This window comes from Pinus tabuliformis, chromosome Q, assembly GCF_031772625.1.
Source record: "Pinus tabuliformis cultivar Carrire ecotype Pingquan chromosome Q, CPIR1, whole genome shotgun sequence".
In the NCBI taxonomy this organism is placed as follows: Eukaryota; Viridiplantae; Streptophyta; class Pinopsida; order Pinales; family Pinaceae; genus Pinus; species Pinus tabuliformis.
The window spans coordinates 182,930,774-182,951,530 of NC_142296.1; positions in this window are offsets into that span (position 1 = coordinate 182,930,774).

Here is a 20,757-nt window from a genome sequence, read left to right on the forward strand (position 1 = left end):
AAATCCTTTAGGTTGCTTCATGTAGATCTCCTCTTCCAGATCTCATGAAGAAATGTTGTCTTCACATCCATCTGTTCTACCTCAAAATCAAAATCAGTAGCAACAGATAAAAATAATATAATAGAAGTTACTTGGCAACAGGAGAAAAAATATCACCAAAATCAATTATCGGCACCTAAGAATAACCTTTTGCTACCAACCGAGCTTTGCATTTCTCCACCTTTCCTTCTGCATTTGTCTTCTTCTTGAACACCCATTTGCTGCCAATGGGTTTCCTTCTATCCGACAACTCCACCAGATCCCAACCCTCATTTTTGTGCAAAGATGCCTTTTCATCAACCATGGCCTCTTTCCAGAGTTTTCCATCCTCTGAATCTACTGCTTCCTTCATAGTTCTGGGATTATCATTAGTAATAGATAAAGCAAAATTTGAACAGAAAGCAGATGGACTATACCTTTCTAGTTGCTTCTTTCTCGAACTGATCTTCTTACACCTGGAGTTTGTGTCTCTTCATCTTCTGATTCCTTCTCTGTTGTAGATTTTGATTCTTCCTCCTTTAGCTCAAACTCTATCTTCTCAGGTTCCTTTGGTTCGACTTCATGTTTAATAACATCTTTCACTCTCTGAACACCACATCTCGGTTGTACACAACCTTCCTTGTTGCTGGGTTCCAAAGCTTATAACCCTTTAAACCATCCTTATACCTAATAAATATGCACTTTTCAGATTTACTATCCGACTTGGTTCATTTCTCCTTTGGAACATGTACATATGCATCACATCCAAATACCCTCAGATGTGAAAGAGAGGGTTTCTTACTAGTCCATGCCTCTTGTGGAGTCTTGTCCTCCAACGTTGATGAAGGTGATCTGTTGACTAGGTAACATGCTGTCTCCACTGCCTCTGCCCAGAATTCCTGTCCTAACCTAGCACCACTGAGCATGCTTCTTGCCCTTTCCATCGATGTCTTGTTCATTCTTTCTGCAGGTCCATTTTTCTAAGGTGTATATGGAGTATTCTTCTGCAGTGCTATTCCACACTTCTTACAGAATTCTTCAAATTCCTTACTACAAAAATCTCCACCGTTATCTGTCCTCAGCACCTTTATCTTCTTCTCTGTCTGGTTTTCCACCAGAGCCTTAAATTCTTTAAACCTGTCAAAAACTTCAAATTTATTCTTAAGGAAATATATCCATTTATTCCTTGAGAAGTCATCTATAAATGATACATAGTACATAGACTTACCCATTGATGGAACCTTCACAGGTCCAAACACATCACTATGCACAAGCTCTAATATTTGTTTCGCCCTCTTCCTGCTAGAGGGGAAACTCACCTGATTTTGCTTCCCATATACACATTTTTCACAGAAATCAAAATCCAAAGAGATATTACTCATACCTTCTACCATACCTTTACCATGAAGTATTCGAAGGCCCTTCTCTCCAATATGTCCAAGCCTTTGATGCCACAACATGGTCTTCTCTCCAGAGACCAATAGATTTTCTGCTCCACTTTCAAGAACCACAAAATTGCTGCACCCATCAACAACAGTGCTACCTTGCAGCTTGTACAAAGTTCTAGTCTGAACTCCCCACATCAATACCAGTGCTCCTCGAACCATCTTGCAAGTATTCTTCTCAAACAATGTTTTTACACCTGCATCATCCATCTTGCTTACAAAAATCAGATTTGTGGCCAATGCAGGAATATGTAGAACACCTAGAAGTGTTCTAACCCTTCTACCTTGCAACTTCAACTTTACTTTTCCGCAACCAATGATTTTAGCCTTCCTATCATCCCCTAAGAAGACATCACCAACATAGTATTTCTCATACTCGCAGAACCACTTTTGATGGGGAGTGAAGTGAAAGGATGCAGCTGAGTCAATTAACCATGCCTCATGATCTTCATGTGTACTTGAAGAAGCCATGTACACATCCTCACCTTCATCTGAGGTGGTTTTTGCCTCTGTATAAGGAGCATCATCAGATCCCTTTCGTTTATCAGGAGCTTTAGATTTACAGTCCCTTTAGTAGTGCCCTTCCTTTCCACATTTCCAACACACCACCTTTACAGGTTTTCCTGGAGATTTAGATCTCCCACTCAATAACTTACTTTTGTTTCTGTTCCGCGACTGTCCTCGTACAGACAAGGCATCACCATTCTGGCTCTCCATATTTTTCTGTCTCATCTCCTCCATCAGTAAGGATGATACTATTTCATCAAACTGCAAGGCAGTTGCATTGCTACCTATTACAATAACCAGACTATCCCACGAATATGGTAGATAACACAACAAACTAATGCACTTATCTTCATCTAAAATTTTGATATCAACAGACGATAACTGACTTACCACAGTATTAAATGCATTTAGACACTCTGTCACTGAGTTTCCATATCTAATCCTCAGGTGATACAACCTTTTTCATCGGAACATTTTATTCATCAGAGACTTAGATTGGTACAAAGTCCCTAACTTGTTCCACAAAGCCTTCACCATAGCTTCCCTTGATACATTCAGCAATACTAAATTTTAGACACAATCGTATTGTGCTCTTTGCCTTCCGATCCAACTTCTTCCATTCTTCATTGGTCACTCTCGTTGTTTTAGTACTTGGATCTACCACGATACGCTGATCTTTATCCACCAACAGATCCTCCATCTTGAGTTTCCACAACTCAAAACTTTGACCATTAAATTTCTCAATCCCTATCTATCCATTTCTCGCCATCTTCTTTTACCACTAGAATTGATCTCACAGATCTCCCACTGAATAGGGTCTACCACAAGCCCGAGTGAAACCCCTCAGTAACAAAGGTGTCCACTTGAAGCCAAAAAAGCTCTGATACAAAATGTAGGTTTTAACCCCATACAAAAATTACCTATATACAAATTCTAAAACACAAAAAATAAACAATGCGAGAGCATAACATGTAAAACACATATACACATAGATTTTCCCATTGGATCCCAAACCCGAGACTACCAACTTGTTTGTTCATTATATTCCTTTCAATGTTACAATACATATTTATACATGTCGAAGCATCCCATACCATGGACTGAAAACCATAGGTAGGTTTGCCCAACCTAATATAGGGTCCAAAAAACAATTTCTCGGGGTGCTTCTCTGAACCCTATAGAGGGGAGCTACTTGCCCCACTCAAACCCCCCGGATAGGGGGGGTTGTTGCCCCCCCGCTGTGCAATCGGTGCAATGAAGGGGGGGCTCTGCCCCCCCTCTAACCCCCCACTTCACTACATAGTTTAGTCGTGGAAATAATATAACACAACCCAACGGAACACATTAGCCATATAAAAACTATATATCGATGCATATAAGAACATAAAAAAGAATATATAGAAAGTAAGCACAACACAGCTAGATTTAGTGCACTTTCTATTCCCATTGATCATCATGTGATTTTCCTCCTCTGAACTTGAAGGAGATCTATATAATTACACCTTATTTCATTTTTAATAAGAAAGTCCTTGGTGGACTTGTAATTCTCTGCCATTTCTGAAGCAACTTTTCACTTTTTCTAATGTCCACCTCTTTAATGGTTTTCAACTTCATTATCACATCCATCCATTGTCCTTGTAACATTGGACACAAACTCAATGCCATATATTGCAACGATGGAAGACTATGAAAGTCCTATCTCAAGTCCTAAAGCTTGTTACATCAACTTAGGTCTAGAATTCTCAATGAATAAAGCTATGCAAAACTTTTAGGGAGAATTTTCAAACCCATACCTTTCAAATCAAGCTTTCACAGAGATCTCAAAGATCTAAAATCTTCTGACAATTACCTTAAACTCGCATAGTGAGGCAGCTGCAATTTCAGGACTCTCAAATTTTGGAGGCCGTAAAGATCTAGTGAACAACCTCTGAAGAAATGGGAATACAACTTTCCATTCAATTTTAATCATTTCATTTTGGATGGCATCTGCAACAGTGGAAGATTGAAATATTTAAAAATGAATCTTAGGCCTATCCCCCCGAGGTATTAAAAAAAATGGACCCTCATGAATTTAACCATTTATTGTTTAAAAAGGATTAAAATAAAATTAAAATATGAAGCCAACTTGCCTGTGATAAATTCAAATCCTCTAGTTTATGTGGTAAGTAACTTAAGTAACTCAACTCCTTAAATGATGACACAATGGAGGGAAGAGTGTTCATGCCTGCATCTAAGTATATCAACTTCAGGAAATTTTCGTTATAATCGCCTTCCACTTTTAATTTTTGCAATGCATGAAATCTTAAATAACTCACTACTTGATCTAACTTTATGGCTGATATAAACTCCATGCCTTGGTCTTCAGTGAACGAGACACCTTTTATGACCTACATGGATACCATTAGTGAACATTCATTTTATATTTAATAAGGAAAAATAGATAATAAATCCCTTAAGTTTTTTGTGAATTAATTTTGTACCTTCATATATTTGGGCTTCCAAAATTTTGAAATTTCATTTGCATCTGTGATCCTCGTTCCCTTTGACTTCTGAAGACCTATTCTCAAGATTACGCCGTGGACGGTTACCCCATAGTTGTGGTCTCTAGTCAAGAGCCCCTCCTTTGTAGCATGTCCAGTGTATAAATTCCCACAATAGCCTCCACAACCTCCCAGTACCATCCATTGAAAAATGAGCACATATCTAGAAATGGATCTTTTAATCCTTTGCAATATGTTTGTATGCGATTTTCTAGTCCTTCAAATATTTGACCACTCTAGTTTTCACGCTCCTCTCTGAATATGCCAAAATATTTCTTCCTGTCCTCTTCTTCTTCAATAAATTGTCTTATTACTTTCAAAATTAATGAAACTCCTCCAGATGTTTATACTATCTCATCCACTACACTCTTATCTATTTTTTGTGTCCATTTACTTTGATAGATTATTTTTTTTTTCACTTGTGAAGAGAAATAGGCAACACCTCATGGAATTTACACATTTTTTGTCCTAAAATAGTACTAATACCCTTGTCACATGCGGTGATGAGTAACCTTAGTTTTTTTGCCTTGTACAAAGTGGATCATAAGGGAAAAATTTGATCAAGAGATTCTTTACTCAAAACATTGTCGATATAAAGGAAAACATACTCTTTCTGTAAGATATTTCCAATTTGTCCTTTTCCATCATCAAAGGTTCAAATAACTGCTACATTCTTGTCATCATCACCCATCAGATCCTCTCTAATGATTGTTTGCAAACTTTTGATATCAGACGATGAGTATGTATCCTCATAGAGTTTGATTTTGGAATATTTACAAATATTTGTGGAACAAGTATAGTTCTCTTGGAATTTTTTTGAAAAGGCAACATCAGCCAAAGTAGGTTTACCAATTCTAGGAAAGCCATGCATGATAACTTCTATTGTCTTCTTTGCACTTTCCCATTCAAGAAGTTCAATAAATTTATTCTATGGCACTTCAATGCCAACTGAAATATCAATGCATCTAAAAATCACATCATATAAGATCTTGATATTTGGAGAAAACAATTAATTAATTTCACTAAATATGGTAGATATGATGGTTTACCCACGTGGTCAGGAGAGAGATCTTGCATCTCGAGAGGACATATGACATGTTTACTATCGGCAACATGTAGGTACTATACACCTTTCAGAGTTTCAATAGAAAATTCCCCCTTTAGTTGGTTGTCATTACGCTCCACTTCCATTCCACCCAAATAGAAAGTGAAAATTAAACTGGTCATTAATCAACCCTGTCCATCCAAAGTTAAATTTGGAACTTCAACCTGTGGAAATATTCAAAAGTGTATTTTTTTAAGCCTCACTTCTTTCTATCTGACTTCTGAATATCCTCCATCGAGTTAAAAATGGGATCAAATTGTATCCATTGAGCTTTGGTAAGATCACAATAGGAGTGGAATAAAATATCTCTTGAACGTCCAAAGTCATCTGGTTACTTTAAAAAAATATTTTCTATTACATCTTTCGCATCCTTGAATTGATGTTAGTGAACAATGATTTGGTGAAAAATATACCAAAACCCTAAGAGAGGCGTGAATCATACAGTAGTGAAAAAAATTGCTCCAAGATACATTCATCGACTTACCTGAGAACATTCCATGTGCGTATGAGAAACCAAGAAGATTTGGTGATTTCAAGTGGTGTTTTTTTCATGGCTAAGATATTGGTAAAAAATAGGCAAAGGCATGTTTAGTATTTCAGGAATCTCAATGTCCCCTTCCAACATCTTCAACGCTTCAACAATCGTGACATCCCTTCTCACTATTTTAATCTCCTGATAGTGGTGAAGGTGGAACATCTGGATCATTCCTAGAAACAAGAACTGCCTTTAGGTCGTCTGTAACAACAAAATCACCTGGATCAACGAAATCCAAAACTTAAGCTTAGTCAATAGAATCGACTTCCTTACCTACTTCATCAACAAGATCTACTTCTGTATTCATTGCTTTATCTTGATCTGGTGGATCTATATCTAGACTAGATGTTGTCTCTGCTGGTGCAGGTCATTACTGTAAGGAAAGGAAGGATCTTGAACATATACAAACATAGTGTGGGTCGTTACAGTAATGAAATTCCAACATAGGGTTTACTATAACCTCTTATGATGATCCTATGGTGGAAATATTTTAATCGTCTAACACATCAAATAAATAGCCCAAGAAACTACACGGTAGCACATAGGCGAGTTCATTTCAAAGAGAAATTCCTTATGATGTAATAAGGAGAGCTTGAAAATGGCTATGGAAAAATTCAAAAGAAGTAAGAATAGACTAATAGAGGGTAAATTGACATATCTACACTCATTTTTTTGTCAGTGGATTGGTTATCTAATGATATCTCATATTGAAAAACTTCTCAATTTTTTACCATTATGATCTGGACTTATGCAGGAATACAAAAATATACATGAATACCTATATACACAAAGATGCAATAGAAATAAAATTTCATTTCATTAATATCGAAGAAAGGAAATATGCTTACATATAGAAATAAAAATAAACAAGCTCGGGCGATGGTAGCTTATCTCTAAGAAGAGATGTAGTGACTACATGCCTCTAAATTATCTTACAATGAGGCTCAAAGGCCTATTTATGATTGAGAAACAATGGAAAACCCTAAACATCTAAAAACCTAACCCTAGGAGATGAAGCACCAATATTGTGGGCTCCGTTTTGGTAAATCGGTACATCAACTTCCCAAGGTCATAACTTTGGCATATGAACTCTATTTGGATATCGTAATACCTCGTTTTAAATATCTCAAAGAGGAGGCTGAAAAGAATATACTAGTTTGGTTTGGGACTTTTCTGGTCTCTCTAGTTTCCTTAAAAATGTCTTTTAGTCCCTCAAAACGGCTCCAGAACTTTAGGACCTGAAAAACTTCCTAAAGTAGTAAGTTGTGCTACAATTAAGGGAACTGAAAAGAAACAATGGTGGGGGTCCAAGTGGAATAGGTTGGTGGCCACCAATATCCACCTAGATCAGTCCTCCCACCTTATGAAGCAATGGTCCCCATTGCATTGAGTGCTTCCATGAGATGGCGAAACTTCTACTTAACATGGTCCCTGGTGAGCCACTTGCCTTGGTGTAGGAGTTCGCTAGTTTTGAAAACCTGATAGAGTTAGATTTTGTGCTGGCAAGTGTTTTTGATCTACATGTCCATGATCCGATCAGTTGTCACCTGTTCCATGTAATTTGGGTTTAACTCTGTTGGTGTGAATTGTTCTACAGTGTTTGATGTGTGGAATGCTGAGCTCGAAAAAATTCTTCCTTACAGCCTTAGTGATGGTGTAAGGCACATATCAGAGCGGGTGAAGCTTGCAGTGGGGCCCAGCAAGGTGGTCCTTAAGAAAATGTAACCAAATTTTATCGCCCTCTTATAACTTATGTGGAACCTAATGTTGATCACGATGCTACTTGTAGTTAGCATTGGCTTTGTCCAATATGTCATGGACCTGTTTGCAGATGAGATGAATGCACTCAATGAAGTTGTTAGCCCTGTCAACTTTGGACTAGACATGAATTGAATTTGCCCAAGTAGCTGCAAATGGTATGGCCACATTAATGGGACGTAATGGTTGGAATCCCAACTCTAACTGAAAGGGGTTATTGAGAGCTCTGTTGTAGTTGTGCTAGTCATAAGGGATGCTTTCATCCCATGTGTGTGGATGCTTCGAGTTGTACATATGAAAAATGTGTACGATCATCCTGTTGACGACCTCTGTTTCACCATTAGTTTGGGTGTGGAAAGTCGTGGACTTAGTGAGATTGGTATCAAACATTGATTAGAGACTTGACCAAAATGTAATTAGGAATGTGCTATCCCGATCTGAGATAATGGATTGTGGGATCCCAAAATGTACCCACAATCATTCAAATAAGATCTTAGTAGTGGTTTATGTTGTGATACTCTTCTTGCAGGCTTCCAGAATGACCATCTTAGAGAATCTGTTGACGACCATGAAAATGCAGTCGTTTCCATGCTTAGTAGAAGGAAGAGCCGACATGTAATTCATGGAGATGGATTCCCAAGGTCGAATAGGAGTAGGAAGAGGAGTATACAGGCCTTGCTTCTTTATGGTCAATTTGGAAATGGAACAAGCTGTGCATGATCTGTTGTACTTCCCAACATCCTGTTGAAGGTTCAACTAATAAAAATACTTCTCTAACACTTCCAGTGTTTCTCTACCCCGAAATATCCAGCGACCCAACTATAGTGCACCTCTCAAATCATTTTGGCACACTCGATTGAAGGAACACATATGTGTCCTTGGTGGCATAACAATGCATCTTGGAGGTGAAAATTTGGAACTTGTTTACCTTCTAGGATTTTCTGGTATGTGTTGCCGAATTCTGGATCGCTCTTGTAAAGATGTGGCTACCCCGTCATCTCGTGCTAACAAGAGTCAAGCACAGTGGTCAGTGCCATGACTGGTGGTCAGCTAAGGCAGTCTGCAACATTTTTGGTGTTTCCCTTCTTGTACTTAATGTTCAAATGGAACCGTTGCAGGTATGTGGACCATTTCTGATGGCGATCGTTCTAAAACTTCCCCATAATTTAATGCTTCCATTGTTAGCAAGCCTACACAATGCAATACATCTCTTTGTCATAGGTGGGATACTTTCAAACTGTGTCTAAAAGTGTCTCACTATGACATGCCACTAGATTTCCCTCCTCAGTAAGAACTACTTTAATAACATAGTTAAAGGCATCTGTCTCGATCTCAAATGGTTATTGTAGGTATGGTAATGTGAGCATTGGTACAATGCAGAGGCAATGCTTCAACTTGGAAAACACCTTCTATTGGCATTTGGACAAAAATAAGTTTTTGTTGGCTCCTCCCTTAGTGACTTGACTTAAATGCCAAGTGATATGAGAGAACCCCAACATGAACCTATGCTAGAAATTGGCAAGATGTAGAAACCTGAGGAGCTCTATTAGAGTGATTGGGGTTGGCCAATCTCGAATGACTTGTATCTTGGCTAGGTCCACATGCACACCTTTCTCATCAATGATGTACCCAAGATATTTAACTTTGTTCATGCCAAAAGTGAATTTTTCCAAATTTGCACACAACTTGTGTTGTTGCAGGGTTTGAAGGACCTGTCAAATATGTTGGAGGTGCTCTTCCCAACTCTGGCTAAAGATTAAGATGTCATCTAAATACACCACCATGAATGCATTGGTGAAGGGTTGCAATATGCCTCCCATCAATATCATGAAGGTTGCAGGGGAATTCGTCAACCCGAAAGGCATGACCATCCATTCAAAAAGTCCCTCCTTGTACTTGAAGGTAGTCTTCCTGTTATAGACATTTTTGTGCCTTACAGCTCTAAGCATGAAATGTCCATAAACCAAGGGATCCTAAGTCCCTAAAAGTGTTGTTCCTACCCCTAGAGGAACAAGGTCAACCAATTACAGCTTCTCCCAGAAGTTCTCCACCAGAAACTGCTCAGAATCAGTCAAATCACGATCATTTCAGCTGCTCCACTAGCTAGCTGCGTTGCATAGCACCCAAGTACACTAGCTAGGTGCGTTGCAACGCACCTAAATGCACTACTAGGGTGCGCTGAGTGGGAAATGACAAATGGCAGTGTCATTCCGCGAGGTGGACAGACAATGGAAGCTTCCAGAATCTTCCCCAATGACACTTGCCTCACTGAGTTCGACCAAGGATTAGTAAGAGGCTCTTAGTCTCCAAGTGGAAGCAAGAACTGACAGAGAGAAGCCACTAGTCAAATCATAAGCTGACTCATCCTCTTTGCATACATCTATATATGGATCCCTCATCCCAGAGATCCAAAGGCTGGAATTTTGTACATTGCAGAGAATTGCTGTTGGTTTTGAGATAGAGATCAGTGTATTGGGTGATTTATGCTTTGTTGGAGGTGAAGAGGGGATTCCTTTGCTGGGGGGTTGATGCTGGATCAGGAATCATTGGTTGTAACTCCTCCTGGACCTTCTTGTTATATCAATAAAAACTATTTGAGTTTCTCCTACATGCTTGTGTATCAATGATGTTTTGTTATATTTGCATGTTTAGCTTAAATATGATCCTAAGCTATTTATGAATATAAATCCATGTCTTTGTGTAGTTTTCTTCTTCTGTGATCTTGCAGGAACTTGGTGAAGCTGGGCAAGTAAGGGAGCAGGTAGCTAGAAGCTGTCAAAGAGGAGAGAGATTGGATCAAAGGACTAGCGCAAGACACAGGTTGGTTCATCCTATTCCTCTTCGTTTATAGTTCATAAAGAAGAACACGAAAATAGTTTTCTCTGTTTGTTTCTAAGGTACTGTCACACCTTAGTGGGATAGGGGCATTCTGAGTAGACACTTTTCCCGTTAACAAAATGGCGACTCCGCTGGGGATCGTGTCTAGTTAGTTTGTTTGTGTTTCTCTTGTTGTTTGTTTCATAAACACAGAAGTAGCAATCGAACTGCATTTGCCATTATCAAATGCAAAGTAAACACCTGCTACTTCAATCCATTCACTGGATTTGTTTATGATTTGAACAGTTGATTCACAAATGATCTGATTACCCTTTGTGATAGCTCTTAGACCTCCTTTAAATCTACCCTCTGATTGTGCATTACTGATTGCTTTTACTCGGCCAAAAACCATAGATTAAACTGCAAACCGTGACCCAGAACCCGGAAGGAATTCTCGTTTCTGCCCCAGCGCAGGCTCTGTGAAGAGATTCTGCATTTCAACGCAGTTCCCGAGAGGGCTACCTGCGCTGCAATCCAGTTTCTCTGTGTAACAGGTGCGCTGATCAGCCTAGCCCTGTGCAACTGAGGTTCTTTGCTTCATTTTTTCAGTTTTGTCTCTGATTTTTGCAGCCTGTAATCAGTGTGTGTCTGTTTAAAAACCCCTTTTCTTTTGCCTTAATTCCACCTCCTTTGTACAAAAAGACTGTAGATGTTCTTTGTGTGTTTGTTACATCATTTACAGTTTTCCATTGAAAAAGTAAAATAGTCATACTGTCGTCCTTGGATTTAGATCTGTCGTAAGTGTCGATTTTGATCTTAGGAGAAAGTTTATTTGCTGTTGACAGTCGATTACGCTTTTACTTTTGCCTTTGGTTTGAATTTGTCACTTTCTAGTGTCGAAACGAGTGTTTATTTCAAAATCATAAAGTGTCGTAATCTTCTCTACCTTTTGATTTCGAAAAGAAGCTTGTTTGTGTTTGTCGCTTGAAAGCAAATTCAGATTTGTACATCAACTTTCTTTTTAGGCATCAATATTAAGAAAGTGAAAACAAATACATGCATATGTGCATTTTCATATTGATAGTCTGTTTGGCTTGATTTAGGAAAAGTCCATTTACAATGTGCTCTTTGCTCTTTGAGAAAAGATTGTGTCTTTCTTTTCCCCTTGTAGCTAGGATTTTCATTGCTGAAAAGAGATAAAATCTTGCTTATCATCTTTAGATTGCATTTTAGGAATTACATCTACATCTCGTGGTGATCCCAAAAGGCAAACTTCTAAGAAAGATCAACTTAAAATAAATTGAATGAATCTAACAACGCTTTGGAACTTAACGCACAACATTTAGAGGTCTAGGCTAGAGACGTATTCCGGCGTCGTAAAGCCTGGTAACTGTTGTCCTCACTGATGGTTGGGTGATTCCTCCACTTTGAGACGATAAGTGCCAGTACGGACTTGTGCTCCCACGTACCGTCGAGTACATATTGGGAGACCCCTATAGGCTTAAAACCTTTTATCCATAGGAAGCCATGTCGGCCGCCCTACTGATCGCAATGCACCGAACACAACATTCGGGAAGATTGACTGCCGTACCGTAAAAAGTATTCTGCAGTTTTGCGATTGGTTTGGTACTCCCTCTACCTAGATCTCCAGAGCAGTCCCTTTCGTTCCTTTTCAGACTCCTTAACGGAAAAGGTCCATCTGAGCACTTGTCACTTCAGGCTCATTAAAAATCGAAGGAGACTAGAGTCATCTTTTGTTTTTTCTTGACTCTTAAAAACTGAAAAAACAAGTTGTGTCGAAGCGTCTTAAAATTTATTTTAAACGGAATATTCATACCCTTTTCCTACGTTGATCTTAGGTTGAGAAAATGGAGTCTACCAACCAAGGAATTCCCCTTGGTGGAAATCCTAGTCCCTTCTCCTCTTGGGGAGATGTTGGTGCACCCCATATGGCCACATTGTCGCTTCCAGGACTGACAATTGGCTTGCTAGTATGGCTCTTCTCAACCAATGTCGTTCAGAACACCACTATTCCTGAACAATCGAATCAGCAACTAGACGAGTCCAGAGTTGCCCACCAACCTTCTACTTCCTCTAATTGTTCCTCTCCTCCTTCCTCTTCGCTTGATGGGGCTGGCAAAGCCAAAAGTCAAGTTCCTAAGGAGAAGAAGGAGAAGAAGAAGAAAGAGAAGAAAAAGAAGGAGCCAAAGGCGAATGGGGGAAAACGAGTGTCGTCTAATGAAAATCCACACACTGCACCGACCAGGCCTAAATCGCCATGTGTCATTTGCAAAGGAGACCACTTTCACAGAGATTGTCCTTGCATCCCTCGGATACTAAGGGACTGGTCTCCTCGTTTGCACAATCCGGTGTCATCAACCTCTGATGATCATGTTGAAAGCACACCGTCAACTAGCGAAAGTGAAGCCCCAGGACAAAGAAGGAAAGCTATATTTCCTTATAAACTATGCGAAGGCAATCATGTCGTCCACCGTTGTCCCTTCTTAGACGAAGCAAAATAGTTTTGGATGATCGTCTGGTTTCACTGTTACGACTTCCTCCTGGATATAAAAAACTCTTGCCGAGTCCGTCGCTAGTTGAGAATCCAGCTGGCCCGCTCAAGTGGTCGGCTGAAGCGCCTATCATCGAAGATAAACCATCTGAATCCATACCAAATGAAAGTCAAAGGGTCGAGGCGGTAGTTGATCCGGTCTTGCCTTCAGAGGTCTTGTCTTCAGATGATACAGTCACTGAAGAGAACAAGGATGACACCGTCCAAATTCTCTTCATCAACATAGACTCCGACGAACATGGGGGCAATCTACCCATTCCCTTACCGCAGGAGGGAAGTTCGTCAGAGCCATACCCGGCCGTCTATTCGGTCCCACCTCCAAGCAACCTAGTTGTCTCCTTCGACTGGAATCAACTAGGCAGACCCCGTTTACCAGCAAGCATACCATTCCGAATTATCGTTCAAATATATAGAATGGTCATGGCTGGTACCATCATAGATGAGGGGGCTTCTGTGAGTATCCTTTCCTCTATTGCTTGGAAAGCGCTTGGTTCGCCATCGCTGTTGCCTGAGATGAGAAATCTGACAGGCTTTGATAAAGGAACCAGTCGACCTTTAGGGATCCTTCCAATGTGCCCATAACATTGAGAGGGAAGACAGTTCAAATGAACGTAATGGTAGTTCAAGGACCCTTGGATTATAACCTACTCCTTGGACGAGACTATATTTATTGCATGGGAGCCATCATCTCCTCACTCTTTAGAGTAATGTGTTTTCTACACGAAGGAAGAGTGGTCAAGCTCGTGGACCAGCTTTCATTTCCCAGATCACGCATAGCAAATAGTCATATACCATCCCTAAATGGTCTCTTCACGCAAGAAATGTGTCAATCTCGAGTCCGTCCTCTTGATAAGCGCGAGTAATTCGGAGGGATATGACTGAAACCTAGGGGGCATGCATCTTGGTCTGCTTCGGCAGGAAAACTTCGGGTATAGGGTAGATTTCCGCGGGAGAATATGACTAGTCTGTACCCCGTCCGTGATTGGAAGAGGGGTTATTCTAGAACAAGATTCTCTTGTCAAAGTTATGTGAGTTGACAGAACTGAGTCACTCGCCTTTGTTTATCTCGGTAGACATCGCCGAAGAAGTGTTTTGTTTGCACCGCGAATCGAGCAATCTTTGGGTAACCTGTAAGAGGTAGGCCTCTCCCGGTAAAACAAATGTTCTATTGGACTAAAGAAGGGGTAACCTTGAAACCATACTTTATACCTGGGGGCATGCAAACCTTTTGGAGTGCAAGCGAGGGGCAGCTATTTATTTTTTTAAAATTTTAGGACCTCTAACCCTTTAAACTTGTAGGATTAGTCGTCACCTAACTTGCATAAAGAAAGGATGTGGGGCAAAAATCTAAAAGTTGCCGTTTTATATGAGACATTCTTATCATATGACTGGATTAATCGAGCAGTTTTAGCACATAGTTCAAGCTCGTTAAAAAATAAACATAAGACATGAGCAAATGTTTCCACCCGCGTTTAAGCTCATTAAAAAATGAACTATTCTCCAGTAAATAACCACCGTGAATGAAGCATTTCAGCCATTAAAGCCTTGGTCGTGTTTGCACTGTCACCTCCACTTTTCCATTGGCCGATCATTCACCTCCATTTGATTGTTTACCCATTTTGAGGAACAGCTGCGAAGAGTGATTTCACTAGCCATCCTTGTGACACTGCCGTGATTGGAAAATTTCAACCCTTACCTAGAATCAGCTGCTACCCATTTTATCACTCGTTCCTCAAAAGACGAGTCTTCTTTAAGCTCTTTTCAACTGACTCGTAAAATATGAAAAGATTGCCGAGTTTTGGCCTTCCAGCTCGTTAAAGCGACCGGAAGTGCTATCCCTCCTCTAGATTTTAATCTTTTTGGACCTGAGGGATTATTGCACAGAAAGATCGAGCGCTTGTTTTGTTCGGCTCGTTAAAACTATCGAAAATTCATCCCTTCTGTATTGTTTTATACTTTTTCGGACTTAAGGGATTAGATGACGAAAAAGGAATTTTGGAGTTACCTTTACGTACCTTTTCAGACTCTCTAAAAATGAAAAGGACCGAGTTATCTTTGTCGTTAAACTCGTTAAAAAGATTAATAGCGACAAACTTGTCTTTAGACGAGAACGAGTTTCACTATCGCTAGGCTCGTTAAAACATAGCGATGGGTTTGCCCAAAGGGCAAATTATAGAACAAGCATATGTTATCCTCCTCAAGCTTGACAAAAATAAAGAGGTACTGGTCAGCAATGACTGGGGAAAAATTGGGAAGAAACTCAAAGAATCTTTATTGGTAGCAAGTCGCTCTTGAACATGACACTTCCACTCCATGCCTGAGTCAGGTTGGGTTGTTTCATTCACCGGTCACATCACCATGGTCACGCCATACCATCCACATATGGGGTAAATGCTACCAATCCATCACATAAGTGTCGCCGACATGTTCAAGAGAAGTCATCCAGAGAAGTCATCTGTGTCCCATCCACTACCATACATTATACTTCATTCTTTCATGACCGCCATCCTGAACCATATATCATCAGATCGTTTTCACCTCCATCAAAATCATTTGCTCCGTTTCGTGTCATTGATGTGGGATTCATCAAGGCCCTCCTTTGACGGATCGCTTCTTGTCGACATCAGCTCATTATCCAAGAAGTTGATCTAGGAACACCCCATTCAGTACTTTGAAGCTTGCATGCCTCAATGGCAAGTTTCTCACTTCCGGCGACAGGAATACATCAATGACCTTCGACCGAAAGATTTTGCATGGTGTTCGACGCCAAGTCCTTTATTCACACCACGTGAATTGTACTGCAGTACCTTGAGGTTCATCATCATTATCGGTGATTCCTCTCGCGCTTGTTAACAGTTTACATCATCGACTGGTAATCAAGCGATGTCTTTCCATGTTCGACTTCAAAACATTTTTCACATGGATCGACTTGTCCTTCGAGTGAAGATCGGACGAGATTGAAGACCCCGGATCTAGTTTCATCCATCCGGGCTGCGATATATATTCAGGAAAAATAAAGACATTGACATGTACAACATTGCAGCACAGATAATCATCCTACCAAAAGGATGATGACTTCATCAGAATCATCAGTCTACCATCAGACGATTGTCTGTCCTGTGTACATAAAAATGAATTTATAAAGCTGAGCATGGGAATGCCCGCCTCAGCTAGATCATGAAAACAGTATGAAGATAATGTATTGTATTGTATCTTATTACAGGTCTCCTCCCAGCATTGAAAGAACTTCGGATCCTCCTAATAAAGCATTTCACCCGATAAACGGCCTCATACTTTAGGGGGCAACTGTTATAGACATTTTTGTGCCTTACAGCTCTGAGCATGAAATGTCCATAAACCAAGGGATCCTAAGTCCCTAAAAGTGTTGTTCCTACCCGTAGAGGAACAAGGTCAACCAATTACAGCTTCTCCCAGAAGTTCTCCACCAGAAACTGCTCAGAATTAGTCAAATCAGGATCATTTCAGCTGCTCCACTAGCTAGCTGCGTTGCATAGCACCCAAGTACACTAGCTAGGTGCGTTGCAATGCACCTAAATGCACTACCAGGGTGCGCTGAGCGGGAAATGACAAATGGCAGTGTCATTCCGCGAGGTGGACAGACAATGGAAGCTTCCAGAATCTTCCCCAATGACACTTGCCTCACTGAGTTCGACCAAGGATGAGTAAGAGGCTCTCAGTCTCCAAGTGGAAGCAAGAACTGACAGAGAGAAGCCACTAGTCAAATCATAAGCTGACTCATCCTCTTTGCATACATCTATATATGGATCCCTCATCCCAGAGATCCAAAGGCTGGAATTTTGTACATTGCAGAGAATTTCTGTTGGTTTTGAGATAGAGATCAGTGTATTGGGTGATTTATGCTTTGTTGGAGGTGAAGAGGGGATTCCTTTGCTGGGGGGTTGATGCTGGATCAGGAATAATCGGTTGTAACTCCTCTTGGACCTTCTTGTTATATCAATAAAAACTATTTGAGTTTCTCCTACATGCTTGTGTATCAATGATGTTTTGTTATATTTGGATGTTTAGCTTAAATATGATCCTAAGCTATTTATGAATATAAATCCATGTCTTTGTGTAGTTTTCTTCTTCTGTGATCTTGCAGGAACTTGGTGAAGCTGGGCAAGTAAGGGAGCAGGTAGCTGGAAGCTGTCAAAGAGGAGAGAGATTGGATCAAAGGACTAGCGCAAGACACATGTTGGTTCATCGTATTCCTCTTCGTTTATAGTTCATAAAGAAGAATACAAAAATAGTTTTCTCTATTTGTTTCTAAGGTACTGTCACACCTTAGTGGGATAGGGGCGTTCTGAGTAGACACTTTTCCCGTTAACACTTCCACACATCGGAGGGTTCGACAGGCACCTGGTGATAACCAGACTTCAAGTCAATCTTGATGAAATATTTGGCCCCCTTGAGCTGGTCCAGAAGGTCATCAATTCATGGGATTGGGTTCCTATTCCAAATAGTTATCTTGTTCACCACTCGATAGTCAATACAGAGTCTCTACATCTTGTCCTTCTTCAGTACCAATACAATTAGGCTCCCACAGGGTGATGAGCTTGGCCTGATGTGCCCTTTCTGAAACAACTCTTGAATCTGCCTCTTGATCTCATTGTTCTTGAGAACAGAGTGTCGATAGATCGATCCATTAGGTAGCGGCATGCCCAAGGTCAGATCAATGGAGTAATTGACCTAACAGTGTAGAGGTACCTTTGTAGGCGAGGAAAAAATGTCCTTGTACTCCTCCATGACCTTATCCATTTGTTGTTGTTGTTTGGAGAACACATGTCTAGAATTCGTGACCAAAACCCTTTTCTTTCCCTCTGGGCAAATCATAAGGAAAATGCATTTCTTGGTCTGCGAAATGATCTTACTGCATTTCTTTGTAGTGATCAAAGAGATGGTAGTAGGCAGGGATACCTGTGGTATCTGGTACAACTTATCGCCCAAAGTAATAATCATAGAGTGATGTCTAGACTCATACACAACATGTTGCTTCCACAATTATGGTCTTCCTAATAATACATCACAAGCTTCAAGAGGAGCATCATCACATAGTACCTTATCAGTGAAGGGCTTGATGTTGTAGGGAAGGTGGCACTGTTCACTGATGTGGAGATCTCGTCCTTAGTGACGCCACCCGATGGTGTATGGATATAGATGTGTTGTAGTCGATAGGCCAAACTGATTCACAACCTCTATTGAGATGAGATTCTTTTGGCTCCAACTGTAGACAATGAACTACAGTGGAGAACCCTTTATCCACATTTGTGAGTGGAAGAGGCATTCCTCCTCCTTTGGATCATCAGGCTCATTCTTTTGGATCTTAGTGGTGGCCATGGTGGCACTAGGCTCCATGTTAACGATCTGCTTCCCTTTGTCATTCCCCTTGTTGGGTTCCAACTTAGAGTTAGATATTGTGTCTAATTCAGAAGCCTTTTGCTCGGCCACTAGTGACTGCTTGGCCTGACTCTCACTTATGTTGTGAGTGGATCTCTTATGGAACTCACAACATTTTCCCGTGTCCTTCTTTATCTTCATGGTGTTTTTATTTTCTTGCATCTTTGGCAGGATTTCCTGGGTCACCCCACCTTGGTTTTTTCTTTTGCCTTGTCATTTGGGGGCGCCTTTTCCTTGCTTCAGATTCACAGATCCAAAGTCTCATTTCTTTCGTTTAAACTTCTGCTCAATATTGACAACGTATTAGTATGTCGTGCTGAGCGAGGAGATGTCCATGAACTCCATCTCGTCCTATATGTACTTGTGTATACATCTATGATACTTCAGTACCAAATGCCACTTAGAATCCTTGATACCTAGCTTTGTGCGAAGGGTATCGAAAAAATTTGTAAAATATGGAAAATCTTGGTCCCTTCCATGTCGTAGTGTGGTCCACTTTATGTATCTAACTTCATAGCTCCTGGTACGGTAATATTGTTGCTTGATGGCATCTTAGAAAGAATTGCAAGTGGGTGTGGCTGAAAATAGTGAGGATTCCCTCTCGTCCTTTTGTTCATAGTAGGTTTCCCACTAGTCCTTGATCTGTGGGGTAGCTTTGAGAAGTGAAAAAGTAATACTTTCCCGATTGGAAAAGTCATTAACTGAAAAATATCATTCTAATAGATCTAACCATTTATCTACAGTGTTCACATATATCTAGCCCTCAAATATGGGAATATCAAAGTTAACTTGTACCTTAAAAGGAGTGGCGCCTCCAGAGTGGCTGTTCGATGAATATTCGTCACATGTGTGTAGTCATCGAAGGATCTGGAAAACATTATCCATCATCGCATTCCTCTGTCACTCGAGGGCTTGCTCAAGTAGTATTTTGAAAGGATCTCCTGCGCCCTCATGTTTCTTTTCTTCCACCACCGTCAGGTTTTGTGAGGCTGGTCTTGCAAAGGTTCAACTAGATTAGGCCCTAACTCCCTATACCCTAACCTCATTGGGGACATGCAAAGGAAAACAAAGGAAGAGAAGGCTGCTCCAGACTTATGCAAGAATAAAACAAAATAAAGAAATACCCATATATATAGATATGGAGCAGAAATAAAACTTCATTTCATTAATATCAAATAACTGAAATACGCTTACATACATAAATAAAATAAACTAGCTTAGGTGATGGTATCTTATCTCTAAGAAGAGATGTGGCAGCTACATGCCTATGAAATATGTTTCAATGAGGCTCAAAGGCCTATTTATTATTGAGAAATAATGGAAAATCGTAAACATCCAAAAACCTAACCCTAGGAGATGAAGCACCAAAATTGTGGGCCCCATTTGGGTAAATTGGTACATCAACTTCTCGAGGTTGTAACTTTGGCATACAATCTCCATTTAGCTATCATAATACCTCGTTTCAAAGAACTCAAAGTCGGAGAGGAGGCGGAAAATAGATTAGTGAACCAGTTTGGGACTTCTCCGGTCTCTCAGTTTTCCTTACAAATGTCTTTTAGTCCCTCAAAATGACTTTGGATGTTTAGGACCCGAAAAACTGCCAAAAGTAGTAAGTTGTGATACAATTAAGGAAACTGAAAAGAAAAAATGGTTGGGGTCCAAGTTTAATAGGCGGGTGGCCACAAATATCCACCTAGATCACATTAGTATTTAAAGAAGTTATTTCCAATAAATTAGGCATAAAATTTATTTGTATGGATGATAATGGTTCTAGTGCCTTCAATTGCTTCTAATTCTAAAACTAAAGATAGTATTTGACAAGTCAAAAATTAAGGGGAACAATCCCTAGTACAACATGAAGAAGGGTGCATCTATGATAAAAGGGAAGTGGTATTAATCTAACAACATGATGAGATGGTCCAACATTATTGATAATCACTAGGTGATGAATAAATCACTGGGGCTTAGTCATCCCTTTGTGAAAGTGGATTAAGTATGATAATTTTTTTTAGCAATGGTGACCTAATGTTTATGTCTAATTG